Source organism: Bombina bombina, chromosome 3, assembly GCF_027579735.1.
Source record: "Bombina bombina isolate aBomBom1 chromosome 3, aBomBom1.pri, whole genome shotgun sequence".
Lineage (NCBI taxonomy): Eukaryota > Metazoa > Chordata > Amphibia > Anura > Bombinatoridae > Bombina > Bombina bombina.
The window spans coordinates 1,064,118,886-1,064,138,283 of NC_069501.1; positions in this window are offsets into that span (position 1 = coordinate 1,064,118,886).

Consider the following 19,398-nt stretch of genomic DNA (forward strand, 5'->3'; position numbering starts at 1 on the left):
TGAGTCATAAGTGTCTGACAGACAGTGACTCTGAATCTGATATTCTGATTAGGCAGCGGCAAGTGAGCTCCACCTCCTCCCACTCTCTGACGTGCGCCGCGTCCCTCCAATAGGCTATAAGCAAATATTAATAGCCGGGCCAGCCCAGGGGGGGGGGGACAGGAAGTATACACTGTACCTACTAGCACGCAGGGAGGCGGGAGCCAGCCAGAGCCCCAGGCATAGTGAATCACCGATAATAAAAGAAATAACAACATACAAACATAAATAACAATAATACAAATTATAAAAATACATTTTCAGTGTCTGTCCCTCACTGTCATGATCCATCAAGCTTCAGAGTGGCAGATTTTATCCTCGGCAGTCGGCACCACTCTCAGTGCCCCCTGATGGTGCGCGCTAAGGCGGCTGCCTATACTTCCTTATATAAAACGCCGGCCCTGCTTTGGGTCAAACCTGCTTCCCATTGACAACTTCCTAATTTGAAGGTATTTTGTCCCATCCATTATTCCTTCTATCCTGACAAGTGCTCCAGTGCCTGCCCAATAACAATATATTATCACCTCCATGCTTTACTGTAGGTATGGTGTTATTTGGATGGTGAGCTTTATTGGATTTCCTCCAGACATATCGTTTGTTGTTGAGGCCAAATAATTGAATTTTAGTCTCATCTGACCATAACACCTTTTTCAATGTGGCCTCAGAATCTCCTAGGTGTGTTGCGACAAAGCTCAGTCATGACTGCATGTGGCCTTTCTTAAGGAGTGGCTTTTATTTCTTGCAACCCCCCCATACAAGCCACATTTGTGGAGAATTTGTGATAATGTTGTCACATGCACACAATCATGTGAAAAAGGTACTCCTCTGACTCAAGGGGATCCGCTCTGCTTACGGTAGCTGTGAAAGGAAAGATCTCACCTTCAAACACCTCTTTTCCTCTGCCCCGGTGGCTGCCGTCTCCTCAATATCCGTCCTCACCACTCGACCGTGATTGCGGAACTTTTCGGACGGTGTCTGACGTCACTTCCTCGTGACCGCACCTGGCCTATCACGGGGCAGACTTGGTGTACCGGTGTCTCACTATTCTCCAGCTCCTACCGATCATAGCAGAAGATTGAATTACACTTACCCGGAGCTCTCACGGGTAATTTCAGGCTGACAGCCCTCTTGCAGCAAGCAATGGCCCTCTTCCCTGGCCGGACAATATCCAAAAAAACAAGAATGCCGCTTAAGGTAAAACTCCGTACTTTATTGGTCAATGTAAAAACTTGGTGCCAGCGTGCAGTAACAAGTATTTTCAAAACAGCTACTTAGTCACAAACAGGCCAGTCTGACGCGTTTCGGCTGATGTGCCTTATTCATAGACTTAATTTAGTTTATTCACCTGTGGGGATTTAAATGCCCCCTCACAATCTGATTGGTAGCCTGTAAATGTGTCTGTGTAAACTCCACCCTTATGTATAGTCGACATTGATTGACACCTTCCTTCACACACAGCAACTTTCTCATTCATAAAACCTGTCACAGTTGCTTACTACACAGAAGAACACATACTTATACCGATATGACCTGTCACATCACGTCTATAGACAATCACATTGTGTCCCCTGGTATTTTCAAATGGTCATTCTGAACAAAGATCTCCAAATTCTAACTTGAATAATGTTCTTTGTATAGACTGATGGCATTATAAATTACTTGGATAATATCCTGATTTAATTATCAAACTTTGTTTAAACTAATGCTGTGATTATCTTTTTACTGCTGCTCACATAGTTAATATTATAAATAAATGCCAATCGTCTTGTTTGCTTTGGTACCTTTAAAACCTCGAGATCAAAGTGAAAGGAACTTTATTTGTTTATAAACTTTAAGTGTCTATAGCTGAAAAAGATTTGCCAGCCCTTATATAACTTAACACAAATAATCCAAGTGTATTGCTATATTCATCTAAATAGCCAATTACTGCATACGGTAACGATTTCCTTTTTCCCTTAATCCTATGTATTAACATTCTTCCAATTAATTGTGGCATAAGATAGCCACAAAAGCCATGAATATGAACATGATTTGTTCATTCTTCTCACTAAATGACACTAACGTGTTATTCTATTTTTAAGGAATTAGAGATCAGTACACCTGCATCTTATCCTTTCGACTACTCCCAGAAATTAAAGATGTCATCTGCTATATTCATGCCCACTGGTCTTTGTGTATTTAGGGTGCAGATCCAGTATGCCTCTCTACGTAATAGCTCCTGCATCCTGTTACCCCCTCTGGGTTTTTTGTCTATCACCTCTATGATCATCCATCTGAAGCTGCCTACATGTTGGTCATATAGAAAATGTTTTGCTACTCCTGTGGTTGTTTTTTCTTTATCAATATCATTAAGGTGCTCCCTTATTCTTGCTCGAGCCCCTCTTGAGGTGCACCCCACGTATTGCAAATTGCAAACGTTACATGTCACCAGGTACACAACAAACTCAGACCTACAATTAGTACATCTTTGGCATTCAAAGACCCTCTTTGTGTATGTAGATTGGAACACCTTACTTATTAGAGCATAGCCACAGGCTGTGCAGCTTCTAGTGCCACATTTGTAGCGCCCTTTGCAGCTTAACCAGCTGCTCTCCTTTTTTGAGGGCTTAAGCATACTGGGGGAGATCATATTTCCAATGGTGATATTTCTCCTTGGTACAAATCTGCAACCTTTGTCTATCACATTTTTTAAGATGTCATCACCTCTTAGAATCTGAAGATTCTTTTTAATGATGTTACAAATCTTGTGAAACTGACTGGTATATGTTGTAACAAATGTAATTTCACTTCGAGTTTCCTGTTTCGGTGGTTTTGATAATAACAATGCTTCTCTGGGCATACTCATGACTTCTCTCTGAGCTCTTTTTATAGGGCCCTCAGGGTACCTCCTTTCTCTCAGTTTTTTCATGAGAGCCTCACTTTCTGTTGCGAAGTCTAACTCATCAGAGCAATTACGTTTGGCCCTGATTAGCTGACCCTTCGCCACACCATAATGCATATGGCGTGGGTGACTACTTCTTGCATGAATCAAAGAATTGGCTGAAATAGGCTTAGTGAAAAGTCTCGTCCTGACCCCACCAGCAACGTTGTCACCTATTAGCGTGATGTCAAGGTAATCTATCTTTGTCTTATCAAAGCAATAGGTAAATGACAAGCCCACATCGTTACTGTTGAGGTACGACACAAACTGTTCACTTTCTTTCCTGCTGCCTGCCCAAACAAACAGCAGGTCATCTATATAGTGCTTGTAGCCAACTATCTGTTCACCAAAGGGATTCATATCTGCAAAGACGTGGGACAGCTCCCACCAGCCCATAAACAAATTAGCATAGGCTGGGGCGCACACAATGACCACTCTTTGTCATAAATTCCTGCAACTGCTTCAGAGTTGTTGTGGGCCTCTTGGTAGCCTCTCTGACCAGTTTCCTCCTGTCTCTTTCATCCAGTTTGGAGCAATGTCCTGATCCAGAGGGTCTGTGTTGTACCACATACCTTCCACGTCTCAATAATAGACTTCACTGTGCTTCTAGGCATTGATAAAGCCTTTGATATTTTCTTGTATCCATCTCCTGACTTGTGCCTGTCCACAACCTCATTCCGGAAAACTTATGACAGTGCCTTGCCACCCATAGTTGATTGTTTGATTCATTTGCACTACCAGGGACCGATATGAGGGGGTGGTCCTTTTTGCAACTCAGTGGTTCTGTTTTTGAATTGTCTTTATTTTTGCCTGACATGTTGGTGTTATATTTTTCACTTGGATGTTATAAGTTGCACTGAGTAATTACAACTGGATAAGTAAAAATTGTTTCTGTCTTTATTTCAGGCTGCAAAGCAACAAAATGTGATTATTTTCAATACCCACTGTATGTATATATGCCTCTAAAACAGTAATAACTTTAATTATTTTTTTTTGCTAATACAGTACACATAAAAAAGCTATTTAATATGTAAACATACTTTTACACATTAGTTTTCTTAATTATGGCCCTTTAATAAATCTATCAGACGTATTGTCCTGACTTGTTATAGTGCAGTCACTCAGGAAACACCAAGAAAACCTAGTGAAAGACAACTATACAGCCTTCTGAGTCATTTTACACTTAAATCAAAGGATCGTTTATTTTTATTGTTTATTAATAAATAACTAGAGAAAGAAAGGAATGAGTATGACAGGAAGTCCTAGGAGCCAAACAAGTACAGTCTTATATTGACCTGTGCAAAGTTTTATCGTATTGTCTTCATAAGCACATCTGCTGTAGATCCTAAGGAATATAATGACACACATGTAGACCCTAAGGAAAATAATGACAGACATTTAGACCCTAAGGAAATAATGGCACACAAGTATATCCTAAGCAACATAATTGCACACCTGTAGATCCTAAGGCACATGATTGCACACCTGTAGATCCTAATGAACATAATTGCACACCTGTAGATCCAAAGGAACATAATGAAACATAAGTAGATCCTAAGGAACACAATTGCACACATGTAGACCCTAAGGAACATAATTGCACACATGTAGATCCTAAGGAACATAATTGCACACATGTTGACCCTAAGGAACATAATGGCACACCTGTAAATCCTAAGGAACATAATGGCACATAAGTAGATCCTAAGGAACATACTTGCACACATGTAGACCCTAAGGAACATAATGGCACATAAGTAGATCCTAAGGAACATAATTGCACACATTTAGAACCTAAGGAACATAATGGCACATAAGTAGATTGTAAGGAACATAATTGCACACATTTAAACCCTAAGAAACATAATGGCACACAAGTAGATTGTAAGGAACATAACTGCACATATGTAGATCCTAAGGAGCATAATGGCACACATGTAGATCCTTAGAAACATAATGGCACCCATGTAGATCCTAAGGAACATAATGGCACCCATGTAGATCCTAAGGAACATAATGGCACACGCAAATCCTTAGAAAAAAAATATTTTTTTCATTTCTGACCCTAAAATTGCAGCTCCTGAACAGGAGATGACGGATGATTTGTGGGTTGTACAACTGGTGCTCCTGATTAGCTTACTGTCAATTTACTGCTGTAATGTTTGTGGCTTCCGCACTGGATTTTTCCAATCTTATATATCTTATAACTTATAACTGCTCAAAGGACATGCTACTAAGGGGTTGCTGAGATCACGTGACCCACCAAGAAGGGGAAGGAGGGGCACCTCATGTGCACCTGAGGCTATCCGCCCCTTCCATCTTTTAGATTGGTCATCACTCCCCCCGTTCACCCTCTCCACACAACATGGCCGCTACCTCCCACCACAAGATAGCATCTCAGATGATATACTTGCCACCACCACAAAAACCACGACCTGATTTACAGGAAGGGTAAAAGAGACCTTCGAATATCTTGAATAAATATATCTAAGTCCACATTCTGTAGATGAACCCTATCTCTTCTGTAGTACTCTGACTTGTCGGCCGTTAAGGCATTGTGTCTGATCACGAAACCTCCCTGCTCTGTGACGGTCCTGCTTACGGTGAAATTAATTTTCTTCCTAACCCAGTACACTGCACTGTGGGATGACATGTGCCTCCATTCTAGCCTCGGGATGACATTAGACTAGCCAAGAATGACATTGGGTATCTGGGTTATCCAGCTAATATCTGCCTGCATGATTTTTAGAAGCAGCAGGACAGGGAGAGCACCTAAATCATTACCCCCAAAATGCAAGATGATAATGTGAGGTTTACCCCAACGTACAAGGGCCTTTGATAAAAGGGATGGGAGTCTAGGCCAACACATCCCCCTCTCACCTAACCACATAATAGAAGCATTGGCAGGAGGAAACCCAAGGCTCTGCCCACCGGGAAGGGACATACAACGGATTGATGCCCAATGCACGTACTAGATCCCCATGATCCATATCCTTCTAGTGCCATGGCATACTCCTGAAAAAACAAATAACGTTAGTAACTGGAAACCAGGAAGAAAATAACATTTATACAATTGGGCGAACATAACCCCTGTATTTGTTACAGCGCCACTTTATAAGCGCTTGATAGAGTCTGTAGAAGAACCCGATATAGCTGCATTGGTCGCTGCACCTATGCGAAAGGAGTGAGGGGCAATTTTTTAAGTATCTAGACCTGCCTGGGAAGCTGCTCAGGCCAAGAATCTATGGAACTGGTAAAGGGATAATGAAGTGCCATTCTCGTGTATGAGGAAAGAGCCTGAAACATTTGGGCGAATTTCTAAAAACTGATTAATTAGGAGAACAGGGCAACAAAAGCATTGTGTCTTAGGAATAGTGACCAAGATACCTTTACCTTGTTGGTCTGTTTTAGACCGGGGGAGGAAAAGTAATATAGACTCTGAAGAGGCCTTAATGTGCTGGAGTTGAACACCCTTGCTGGAATGCTGCTTGGATGGGGAAACCAGCTCACCTATACAGAGAGCCACAGAATATGCTAGTAAGAAAGCTGTGCGAAATAAAAGAAGTTCATAGGGAGAAGAGCAGCTTCCAAAGCCATAACCAACTTCTCCAAGCGGTCATAAGTAATGGGCTCCCGAATATCTTTTTGCTGCGGTTGAGAACAACCCCAGCCCTTTACTACTTGATGAACAAAGAAAGAATTAGTGGGATCAGGTAGGGAAAGCGTGCGGTTGAAAAAGGCCAAAGCCGCTAGGCAAGAATAAATGGCCCCTTGACATGCGTCCTCATTCCACAAACTACCCAGCCATTTGTATAGGGTGACTTGTGAAGCCTCAGCCGCTTCTACCTCCTGGTCATGACAAAATATGTCCCATTCCTTCCACAACCTCACGTAAGAGTGCCAAGTGGATGGGGCTAGTGTAGCACAAACTAAAGGGAGCAGGGATATCCAGGGTTTAGAAGCTGCCAAAGGAAACCGGGACAGGGTAAGCCTACTCTTGCAGCATGAGGAGCAAGGCGCCTAAAGGTCACCCAATCAAACCTTGACAGGGCATCAGCAATTACATTATTCACACCAGGGACATGCTGAGCTTGAAACTGAATGTTAAGTTCTAGACAGCGTAACACCAAGTGACGTAACAAGCAGACCACTACGGCCGATGTGGCTGACAAGCCATTGATAGCATGCACAACACTCAGGTTATCTGTCCAGAAGACAGCTGTTCTGTTTGAAAACTGCTTACCCCAGAGCTCATCGGCTAGGACTATAGGAAACAGTTAGAGGAGCGTGAGATTGCGAGTTAACCCTCTAATCTTCCAACCAACAGTCCAAGGACCTGCACTCCGCGGCCCTTGAAAGCATGCACCATAACCCCGGGACCCTGCAGCATCTGTAAAGAGGTGTAAAAGCTGGCTAGAGATAGGATCAGAGTGCCAAAAGCAAATGCCATTAACTTGCTTTAAGAAAGACTCCCAAACTTTAAGGTCAGCTATCATGCCCCCTGAAATTCAGATCTTGTCTGATGGTTTAGATTTTCCACAAAGCTTGCTCTCTAACCTGTGGTTAAAGACCCTCCCCATGGGAATAAGGTACTGTAATTGTTTTAAGTTAATGTATTTGGAGGAAGCGGCCGTTTGAACCGCCACCAGCATACCCTGCACCTTATCTAAGGGAAGCCTGCATATCAGGGACCTTGCGATTTCATGCATTGCATTCATCACACCTAGACAGTCATCTGAACCCTTCTGACCCACTAGCAAGAAATCATCTAGGTAGTGAGCTATGGGATCCCTGCCAAACCCTACGGGCCACTGCTCAATGTAGAAATGTGCTGAACGTCTCAAACAATGCACAAGAAATGGCACAACCCATAGGAAGGCAGCGATCCACATAGAAACCACCATCAAATTTACATCCCATTAATGGAAAGGCAGAAGGATGTAGGGGCAATAACCGAAAAGCAGACTCAATATTTAATTGTGGATCGATGGCAACGTTCACTGAACTCCCTTTAGGGTAGGAGAGATGCTGTATCAAGTGAAATTTCCCTGGCTCTTTTTTAGGGACTACACCCAAATGTGATACAACCATGTCTGCAAATGAAGGATAGGAAAAGGGCCCAATCATGCGTCCCAGGGTCAGTTCCTTGGCAAGCTTTTCTTTAACTATATAGGGATACTGGTATACTGAAAGCAGATTACGGTGAGTAACCAAACCTCTAATTCCTGGAGCTACAGGGATAAAAAAACATTTATAAAACCGTCCAGTAGCAAATAAGAAGCCTGGCGGTCAGGGTAATCACGCAGTCAAGGCCCAAGGATGAGCGCCTTCACTGGGAAGGGACCCTTTTTGAACAGGAGTGTTTCTGGTTTGGGGCCTATTGTTTGTATTATCCTTTTTTTTGCAATCACATCCTGGGAGGAGACCACCACAGAACTTACAAGTATGTTGTAAACCACTCATGCACCCTCCTTATCACACCTGTTCTCTTGGAATGCCCAGCAAGAGCCACCTCTACGGTTACCTTTTTGGTTAAAAAAAGAACTGAGAGGAGGCAGTGTTGGACGAGGAGGGAGAATACTGAGGGCCTAGGCATTGCCACAGATGAGTGTCTGTGCAGTAAAATGTAAGGACTGGATTACCACCCATTTTACGCCTAAATTCAAAGTCGTAATCCCCCAAGCTCCAAGTCAGAGTCAGATAGTGAAGAGTCAGCTAAGTCTGTTCTGTCATGTGTAAAGACATGTGACTCACCAGTAGCAGTAGATGAAGGTTCCTGCCCTGCTAACTCCGAAGCCGTCTGAACTGGAGAAGCGTCTGGAACCTGGAAAGTATGAGCCCCAGGAGAAGACATCTGGGCGGAAGTGCTAGGTGCTGCAGTCATTTCAGATGCTGTAGCCATGACTGGTAAGGGTTCCTCTGGCTGAATAATGCCCTGCAATAGAGAAAACATGACCAGTGTTAGTAGCTTAGGGAGGACACCTATCGGATAACTTCTATTGAATATATTACAAAATCTATATATTATAACAGATTTAATAGGTTACGCCAGAAAGAAACTGTCTGGATCTGGAAATTAAGAACCCTCTTTCCTGAGGGGCTGAATGAAAATATTGATTTGGCTGCTTTCCAATAGATCCTATTTTCTTTTTTATACATTTATACTTGGGAATGCACTTATAGCATCCAGTATTTATGCACATTTGTGACCATATAAATATTAAGAAATATTTTAATATGAGAGTTTAGTTTTGTTAGAACTACTGCCACACTACTCTGAATGCACCCGATCCTGTCTGATCTCTGAAGCTAAGCAGGTTCAGGCCTGGCCAGTACCTGGCTGGGAGGCATTGTGAATTCTCCAAGTGTGCATATACATTCTATATGCATGCACATATCCTATATAGTATGTATTTATATTTTAGGAGCTTTGTGTTTTTAGAAGGCCTTTACATTAAACATATTGTTGAGGAACATTATCTATTACATATCTGTTAGAGCAATTATTTTAATAGGATGTTTGAGATTTTTTACTTTTTAGGTGATGCGCTGTGTTTATATTATGTGTGTGTATATATGTTTTGTGTGACTGCAATTTGAGCACAATCAAGTTATATATGCATGGCAGAAGAATGCTTTATGAGTGCAATTTGCCAGATTTGTGTATTGTTCACAATCAGGATTGTTACAGCTAAACAAGGTTACAATATAACACTGCACTATTTTGCTGTCATGCTTATGAATTTGGGAGGTATAGAGATGGCAAACATCTCTATTAATTAATATATATGCACTATACAATAAACCCCAATAGATTAAGGATAACAGGGGGTTAATGGATAGTGAGCCTCAGAGGAGATTAATCACCTCTTTTCCTCTGCTCACCCAGCAGTAGCCAATATATTATTAAGGTCATATGCACATGATTCTTCTATGTCATTGGATAATTTTTAAACATTGATTGTGCTTATTAAACTGCTGTGTCCCCTTAGTGCTTATCGTGACCAGAATCACCCTCTCATTTGCTACAAGGGGGGTTTAGGAATGAGCAACAGTGGCAGATCTAGTATCAGAGACATTCACACTCCTTTGCGCTGACAAAGCGTTACTCATGCACACATAAGTATGAACCGCATTCTGGATTACATTCATATGAGTATTAGCAAGCGTATTCAGAGGCGTAACTAGAACCCACAGGGCCCAGGTGCAAGAATCTAAGTGAATTTGATACATATCTTTTTTTTTTTTTTACATTTAACACAGAAAAAAATGTGAATCAGATAACATGTCTGCAAAAGGAGGTACCCTGTGCCCACAGTCTGTGAGATGGTCTGACCCCCTATTACTGTATATAGTGACACTGTTTAACCCACCAGTACTGTATATAGTGAGTCAGTGACACAGTCTGTAATCTACCAGTGAGATGACTGGCCTGACCCTACCCGCCCCAGTAATTTATAAAGTAGTCTGTGACATGGTCCAGCCCCCCCCATACTGTATATATTGGTACTGTATAGACTGACACTGTTTACCCCCCCCCCAACCCCCCATGCTGTAGTAACAAGGTCTGTCATTTGCTGGTTTCACAAACATACACACACAGTCACATACATACATACATACACACACACACACACACACACATACATGCATAAATACACACACAGTCACATACATACACACATACATACACACACATACATGCATAAATACACACAGTTACATACATACATACACACATACATACACACACACAGTCACATACATACATACACACATACATACACACACACATACATACACACACATACATGCATAAATACACACACAGTCACATACATACATACATACATACATATACACATACACACACACACACACACATACATGCATAAATACACACCCAGTCACATACATACATACACACAAAAACACCAATGGGTAAAACAAAAACACTAACCCCTGTAGTAAGAGACACTAGTGAAGCATCATGTCACACTCACATGATATCAGTGCAGGCAGTGGCAGGTCAACGTTTTGTCTGTGGTGAGTGCCACCTTCCTCATCTTACTAACTTTCTCTGCTCTGGAATATTCCCTATCATTCTGGCTCAACGCCAGGATAACAAGACTACTGGCCGAGTTCGGTCTGATAGAGGAGTATCCCACGAGCATTACATTATACTTTGGCCATGGAGCCAGATGAGGTGTCATGAGCTGTTTATCTTCAGGGACAGATGTTGGGAGCCCATACCACACAGTTGCAGAATATGGATTCCAAGCTAGAGGCTATTACCGCTCAACTCTCCTTACTAGTGACAGCGAAGAATACCACTCCTGTTGTCTCACTGCCAGTCCCTACTCCTAGTACTGCGACCTCTTCCTCTGCTTCTGGAAGTATACCCCGGATACTTTGCCTGACAAGTATGAAGGTACTACTAATTGCAGGGGTTTTCTTTACCAATGCAGGCTGCCCTTCCGCAATGATCCTCACACCTTTCAGTCTCACCAGTCAAGTGTCACCTTTATCATTTCCTTACTGAAAGACAAGGTCCTAGCCTGGGTCTCTCCCCTTTTGGAACAGAATGCTCCACTCCTGCATGATGCTGGTAATTTCATTTCTGCATTATCTTCTGTATTTGGGACTTCTGGCAGTACCTCTGCTGCAGAATTTTCTCTCCTGGACCACTGCCAGGGCAATAGAACTGTGGCACAATTTGCCATCAAGTTTCGCACCTTGGCACTTGAAACCACTTGGGATGGCAGTGCTCTCAAGGCAGCCTTTAGAAGGGGTCTGCATGAACGCATCAAAGATGAACTCATGATATTCCTTCTTCTTTGGATGACTTTATAATGCTTTGTATCAGTCTGGACTTTCGCTTTCAGGAGAGATAGAACAAGGAGGGTCCTTCCCTCCCGTCCTCCTATTCGTCCGGTTTTGGCAGTATCTTCTACCCCCCAGCAGCTCCAGTTACCTCAGTGGAGGAACCCATGGATCTTTCCTCCTTCAAACCTTCAGAGTCTGAAAGACTGAGAAGAAAGTGATTGAGACTATGCTTATATTGTGGATCCAACACCCACCAACTAAAGGACTGTGACATTTGGCCAGGAAAAGCCAATGCTTAGGGGATAACACAGGGGTACCTCTAAGCATGATCTCTACTAAATCCCCTCACTCCTCTTGGACCCTGGTACCTGTTACCCTTACCTTACTTCAGAATACTGTCCACACTCAAGCCTTCATTGATTCAGGGGCAGCTTGAAACTTCCTGGATCACCGTTTCATGATTCAAGCTGATTTGCCTCTTTTGTAGAAAATACATTGTCTCAAAATAACTACTCTGGATGGCACCCCCCTTGGTTCAGGGTTGATCCATTTTGAGTCAGCACCCCTGACCCTGACTGTGGGAGTCCTTCATACCAAACAGCTGCAGTTCGAGGTCATTCATTCCCTAGCACAGCCTCTCATCCTTGGTCTTCCTTGGCTTCGGGTACACAATCCACAGTTCGACTGGGCTGAGGGACAACTGGCCTCCTGGGGTACCTCCTATTTCCACTCCTGCCTTGCTAAAGTCACTCCTCTGCTCCACATCCCTATAGCCAGTATACAGACTCCTCTAAACCTTCCTTCAGTATATGCAGACTTTGCAGATGTATTTGAGAAAAAAGCAGCCGACGTGCTGCCACCCCACCGTCCTTATGACTGCAAGATCAACCTCTTTCCCGGAGCCCCACTTCCTAAAGGGAGGACTTATCCACTCTCCAAAGCTGAAACCAAATCCATGGAGGAGTGCATCCATGAGAACCTAGCTCAAGGTTTCATTCGCCCTTCCTCCTCTCCTGCTGAGGCAGGCTTCTTTTTCGTCAGTAAGAAGGATGGTGGGCTCAGATCCTGCATCGACTACAGGGCCTTGGACAACATAACTATCAAGAATCGCTATCCCATTCCATTGATCACTGAACTGTATGACTCGCTCCAAGATGCTCGCTTTTTCACCAAGTTGCACTTACGTAGGGCATACAATCTGATTCGTATCTTTCCAGGCCACGAATGGAAGACCGCCTTCAACACAAGATCTGGGCATTACGAATACCTTGTAATGCCCTTGTGTAACGCCCCTGCAGTCTTTCAGGCATTTGTCAATGATGTCTTCCGTAACCTCCTCAACCGCACTGTCATCGTCTATCTGGATGACATCCTTGTTTTCTCTTCCACTTTAGAGGAGCATCATAAACACATGAGACAAGTTCTTCTATGTTTCAGAGACAATTCTTTGGTAGCCAAGCTAGAAAAATGTGAGTTTGATAAAGTTCAGATCCAATTCCTTGGTTATGTCATCTCGAAAGAAGGTTTTGCCATGGATCCTGCTAAACTCACCGCAGTTCTAGAATGGCCTCAGCCTATTTCATTAAAGGAATTACAGAGGTTCTTGGGGTCCTCCAATCATTACCACAAGTTTATAAATAACTTTTCACAAACAGTCGCTCCTCTCACTGAATTGACAAAATGGAAAAAAGACTGTAAACATTGGCCTCCTGAAGCCATAAATGCCTTCTCTTGAAAAAGGCTTTCTGTTCTGCTCCTGTGCTCCGCCATCCTGATCCTGACCTACAGTTCACTTTAGAGCTCAATGCCTCCAAGATAGGGGTTGGAGAGGTTCTAACCCAAAGGGATCCTTTGACTTCCAAGTCACACCCGGTAGCCTTTTTCTCTAAATGCTTTACTCCTGCTGAGAGGAATTACGATGTGGGTAATCGTGAACTCTTAGACATTAAGATGGCTTTGACTGAATGGTGTCATTGGTTAGAGGGCACCACCAATCCTATTCAGATTCTCACTGACCACAAGAATCTGACTTACCTAGAGACTGCTCATCGACTCAATCCTCGACAGGCAAGGTGGGCCTTGTTCTTTTCATGTTTTAACTTTGTGGTCTCTTATCTTCATGGGACCAAGAACAAGAAGGCAGACGCCCTTTCCCGTCAGTTACCTCACTCAAGTGACTTCTCTGAAGCTCCAATTGAACACATCATACCTCCCTCCTGTGTGGTTGCTCAACTAAATACCACCTTTCTGCAAAGATTGCAACATGCCTAGTCTAGTAAACTTCCTGGAGCTCCCGTGGCCTCCGATATCCTCTTTGTACCTCTGAACCTACGCACCCCTGTGCTATCCTGGGCTCATGATAGTAAACTCTCAGGACATCCTGGTTTGACTAGGACTTTTAAGCATCTTTCCCAACATGTATGGTGACCTACTATGAAGTCTGACGCTCAGGATTATGTGAAAGCCTGCACAACTTGGGCTGCCAACAAAACTCCCCAATCCTTGCCTCCTGGCTTGCTCCAACCATTGTCCATTCCCAAATAACCATGGACACACAACAATGGATTTCATTGTGGACCTTCCTCCTTCTGACCACCATACAGTTATCTGGGTTGTGGTGGATCGTTTTTCCAGACTGGCTCATTTTGTACCCCTAACCAAACTGCCTTCTGCCCAAGAATTAACGTCTCTTTTTCTCTTGCATGTGGTACGACTTCATGGCACTGTGAATATTGTTTCTGACCGAGGTCCACAGTTCATCTCTACCTTTTGGAGAGCCTTTTGTAAGTTGATTGGAACCACTGTTTCTTTGTCTTCTGTCTACCATCCTCAGACCAATGCACTAACAGAGAGTAAACCAGGATCTTGAAGCCTACCTTAGAGCAGTGATTTTAAACCTTTTTTTTGTCGTGGCACACTTTTTTACATTAAAAAATCCTGTGGCACACCACCATCCCAAAATTTTAAAAAAATCACACATTGTAGCCTAATACAGCATATATATATACACATACACACAAACACACACATACTGTATGTATTGTGCTTTTATGCCATGCCTCCTACAAACTACCCCTGCACTGGGAGTAAAAAACAAGCAAAGTTTAAAAAATGTCACACTGTTGTCAGTCTGCCGTGGCACACCTGAGGATCTCTCACGGCACACTAGTGTGCCACGGCACACTGGTTGAAAAACACTGCCTTAGAGCATTTGTCAACGCTCGCCATACCAACTGATCTGAGTTGTTACCCCTAGCTGAGCTGGCAAGAAACACTGATTGGCACTCTTCTCTTAGATGTTCTCCATTTCAAGCCACAGCAGGCTATAAACCGCGAGTCTTCCCGCTTTCTGCTCAGTCCACTGGGGTTCCTGCTGCAGACCGACACGTCACTAGACTCCCCACTCATTGGCAACGTATTCGCTCTCAGCTACATTCAGCTGTCTCTAGATATAAGAAGTTTGCTAATCATCATAGAGCTTCTGTAAGTGCCATCCCAGTTGGTAAACGTGTTTGGATCTCTACTCGACATATTCGTCTACGTCAACCCTGTCAAAAATTGGGGCCTAGGTTTATTGGCCCTTACAAAGTCCTGAAAAGACTGTCTCCTGTTGCCTACATTGTGGCCTTGCCCAAAACCCTGCGCATACACCCAGTCTTCCACATCTCACTACTCAAGCCTTACATCAAGAATAGATATACCCGGCTCTAAGATCCTCCTCCTCCGCTCCTGGTCCGTGGTGACCCTAAATATGAGGTAGCTAAGATCCTGGACTCCAGATACAGGCGCAGACAACTGGAGTATCTGATACATTGGAAGGGTTACTCTGTGGCAGATCGTTCCTGGGTTACTGCCCATTATGTGCATGTTCTTTCTTTGCTCTTCAGATTTCATGCTGCTCATTCTTTGAGGCCGACTCTGGTTCCCGGAGGGAACCCTTGAGATGGGGGCTGTGTCACACCGTGCCTCTTTAGCCATTGCTTGGGGCACGGCGCCTTTCCTGCTCGTTGCCAGGGGTTGTGTCCGGTCCATATGCCTGCGATGCTGACGTCATTGACGCATGCTCCTCTTTCCCTGATGCTGGTCCGGACGCTTGTGGTGCGAATCCTGCGCCTATGTAAGTCCTGTCACAACGATCTGCTGCTGAACTCAGCTTGTCTGACTACTCTGCCTATTTAACCCCTAATTTTCTGGATTGATTACTGCTGCTGAACCCCTGTTGTTCTGGATTGCCTCTTTGTTGCCGAAACCTGCCTGCCTGACTATTATAGTGATGTGCTTTTGGACTGCTTTACCGTTGCCAACCCCTGCCTGCCTGACCATTCTAGTGGTTTGCCCTTGGACTGCTTTACTGTTGCCAAACCCTGCCTGCCTGACCATTCTAGTGATTTGCCTTGGACTGCTCTGCCGTTGCCGCTGGGGACTGCCCTGCCTGTGGTGAGTGCCGCCTTCCTCATCTTTCTAACTTTCTCTGCTCTGGGATATTCCCTATCATTCCGGCTCGACCCCGGGATAACAAGACTACTGGCCAAGTTTGATCTGATAGAGGAGTATCCCATGAGCATTACACAAGCTACCTTGCATATCATGAGGCCTAACAATATTAGCTATGGAAGGCCCTGAACCACCAATGTTTTGCATATCATGAGGCCTAACAACATTAGCTAGGGAAGGCCCTGAACCACCAATGTTTTCTTGTATAATGGGGGTATTAATATACCGAATATGTGTAGGGGCCTGTAATGGAGAAGCAGCAGCAGCTGCAGGCTGAACTGGAGATTCAGGGACAGAATCTAACAACAGCCACAGTTACTGCAGAAGCACTATGCGATGCCTGCACTGACTGTATAGGAGTGTGCTGTGTGGATGGAATCTCATCCTCAAACTCCTTAATAATATCAAGTTGACTTATCTGCTTCTTATCCTGCTTCCTTGAAGGTGTAAACTGAAGCTCCTGGAACCGTACTGGAGGCAGGACTGATCTTCTGGAACGCTTCATGTTGGCTGGAATGGATGAGGCCTATGATAACTTGAAAATGAAAGTGAAAACGTCTCTGCTTCAAGATCCAAGGAGAAAGAGGGTCAGGAAGCTGGAAACATCTCTTTTTAAGGTAAGACAGGGGCTCCTCCCTATACTTGCAACAATCTTGCACTAGCTCCTCTACCCAGCCCTCTTCTCCTATCTCACTCCCTACAACCTTAACCCTTAGATTGCTGCAGACCCATGCTGGTTCTTTCACTGCCTATCTCTCCCTGTGTATTACTGTCAGGTTTGGAATCAGTCTTGAAGTATACCCAAAGGCTAGAGTGAAGTGAATATTACACTCTAGCACACTGAATATATTCCAGGACGTGACCCCCAGAGACATCTGTGACACAGATGAATGAGGCTGAGTAAAGTAGAAACTCATGTGCAGAGGAATTGAGGTAAACTCCAGCAGGCAGATCAGGCAGGCAGAGGGTAGACAGGCCAGATGATATTCACAAAAAGGCAAAGGTAAAGTTCAGCAGGCAGGCCAGACGGGCTAATGTTTTGTAGGTCATGCAAGCAGAGGTTTAATCGGCTTAGGCAGGTTGTAGTACTTACAGATAGATAAGGGGGTACCCCAGCAGACAGGTTTTACAGACAAAGATTATAAAGTTTAGGCAGGCAGAGGTTAAATTAATTAGGCAGGTTGTCGTACTCACGGGCAGTTAAGGAGTTATTCCAGCAGGCAGGACTGACAGACTAAGGTTCAGGCAGGCAGAGGTTAAGTAGTTTAGGCAGGTTGGTACTCACAGGCAGTTAATGGGTTACTCCAGCAGGCAAGACTGACAGACAAAGGTTGCAGAGTTCAGGCAGGCAGGACTGACCTACTCACAGGCAGAGAGGGTAGATACAGCAAGTAGATTGGAAGGTGCCACAGCGTGGTAAGAGACAACAAGCGGGTGCCGAGGATCCACAGACCCGAGAGTAAATTTAACAAGTAAATAGATGGTCTAGTGTTAGTCGCTCCAATTCCATTTACAAAAGACTGAGAGATGAGTGAGTTTTAGTGAATGGGTTATACAGAATAATAGGACCTTGACAAATGTGAGGATTTTTTAATCTTACTTAATCTAGGGAAGCATTACTTTTCAAAAGCAAGTTACCTTAGACAGTGGTGGGATTCAGTCTGTTCTCACCAGTTCTTACGAACCTGCTCCTAGAATTTAGAAACTGGGTTCTGTATTAGAGAGATGAGAGAACCTGTTGCTAAAATCTTGGAATACCACCAGAACATGTTCCTAAAATTTCGGACTCCCACTCCCAGTGACCTCAACCCCTTCCCGCCAATAGGACGTTCCATGCCGTCTGAACTGTGCTGGGCTTTAGCACCGTTAGGACGGCATGAAACGCACTGAAGCCAAAGGCGCTTCCTGAATGGGATTGCCGGCTGGAGGGGGTGCCCACTGCTTAGCGTCATAGGCACTCCCCCTGACACGATCCCAACATTAAAATCATGTGATCGCATGAACGATCATGTGATTTAAATTTGTACTTTGTTCCAATGTAGACAAATAAGTACCATCATGAAAGGGTTAAGGAACAACATGTATTAATTTATTCACATGTCACTGGAAAGCTATAGAATGGTTAACTCAGCATTTGGTTTTATGTCCATGTTTATTTATGATTCATTTAGTGTTTCCAATCCTCCCTTATTTCCAGGGATCTCCCTTATTTGCCCAATCTTTTTTTAAAGTCTCCCAGGCTGCTTAGAACAATTTTCTCCCTTATTTTTTACAACAATACTTTCAGACATTTAATACTCTTATTTAGTTAATAATTGTTATGTGTCTGACAGTTTAATGTGCCTTAAAGGGACAGTATACACTCATTTTCATATGACTGCATGTAATAGACACTACTATAAAGAATAATATGCACAGATAATGATATAAAAATCCAGTATAAAACTGTTTAAAAACTTACTTAGAAGCTGTCAGTTTAGCTCTGTTGAAAAGGTAGTTGGAAAGCCCACTGCAAGTGGGAAATAAGACACTCCCCCCTTCTTTTGCATGTGAAAAGACCCTTTACACAAACAGGAGCAAGCTGGAGAAGGTAGCTGACAGTATTCTCATAAAACTTTGGGGCTTGGTTAGGAGTCTGAAAATCAGAACAATGTTATTTAAAAATAAGCAAAACTATACATTTATTTAAAAAAAAAAAAACCTTTATGGGCTATATAAATAGATCATCTACAAAACATTTATGCAAAGAAAAAATGAGTGTATAATGTCCCTTTAAAGGGACAGTCTAGTCAAAGTTTAACTTTCATGATTCAGATAGGGGATGCAATTTTAAACAATTTTCCAATTTACTTTTATCATCAAATTAGAGTTGTTCATTTGGTATTCTTTGTTAAAAACTAAACTTAGGTAGGCTCATAGGCTAATTTCTAAGCGTTCTCTTATCTCAGTGCATTTTGACAGTTTTTCACAGTTAGACAGTACTAGTTCATGTGCGCATATAGATAACATTGTGCTCACTCACATGGAGTTATTTATGAGTCAGTACTCATTGGCTAAAATGCAAGTCTGTGAAAAGAACTGAAATAAGGGGACAGTCTGTTGAGGCTTAGATGCAAGGT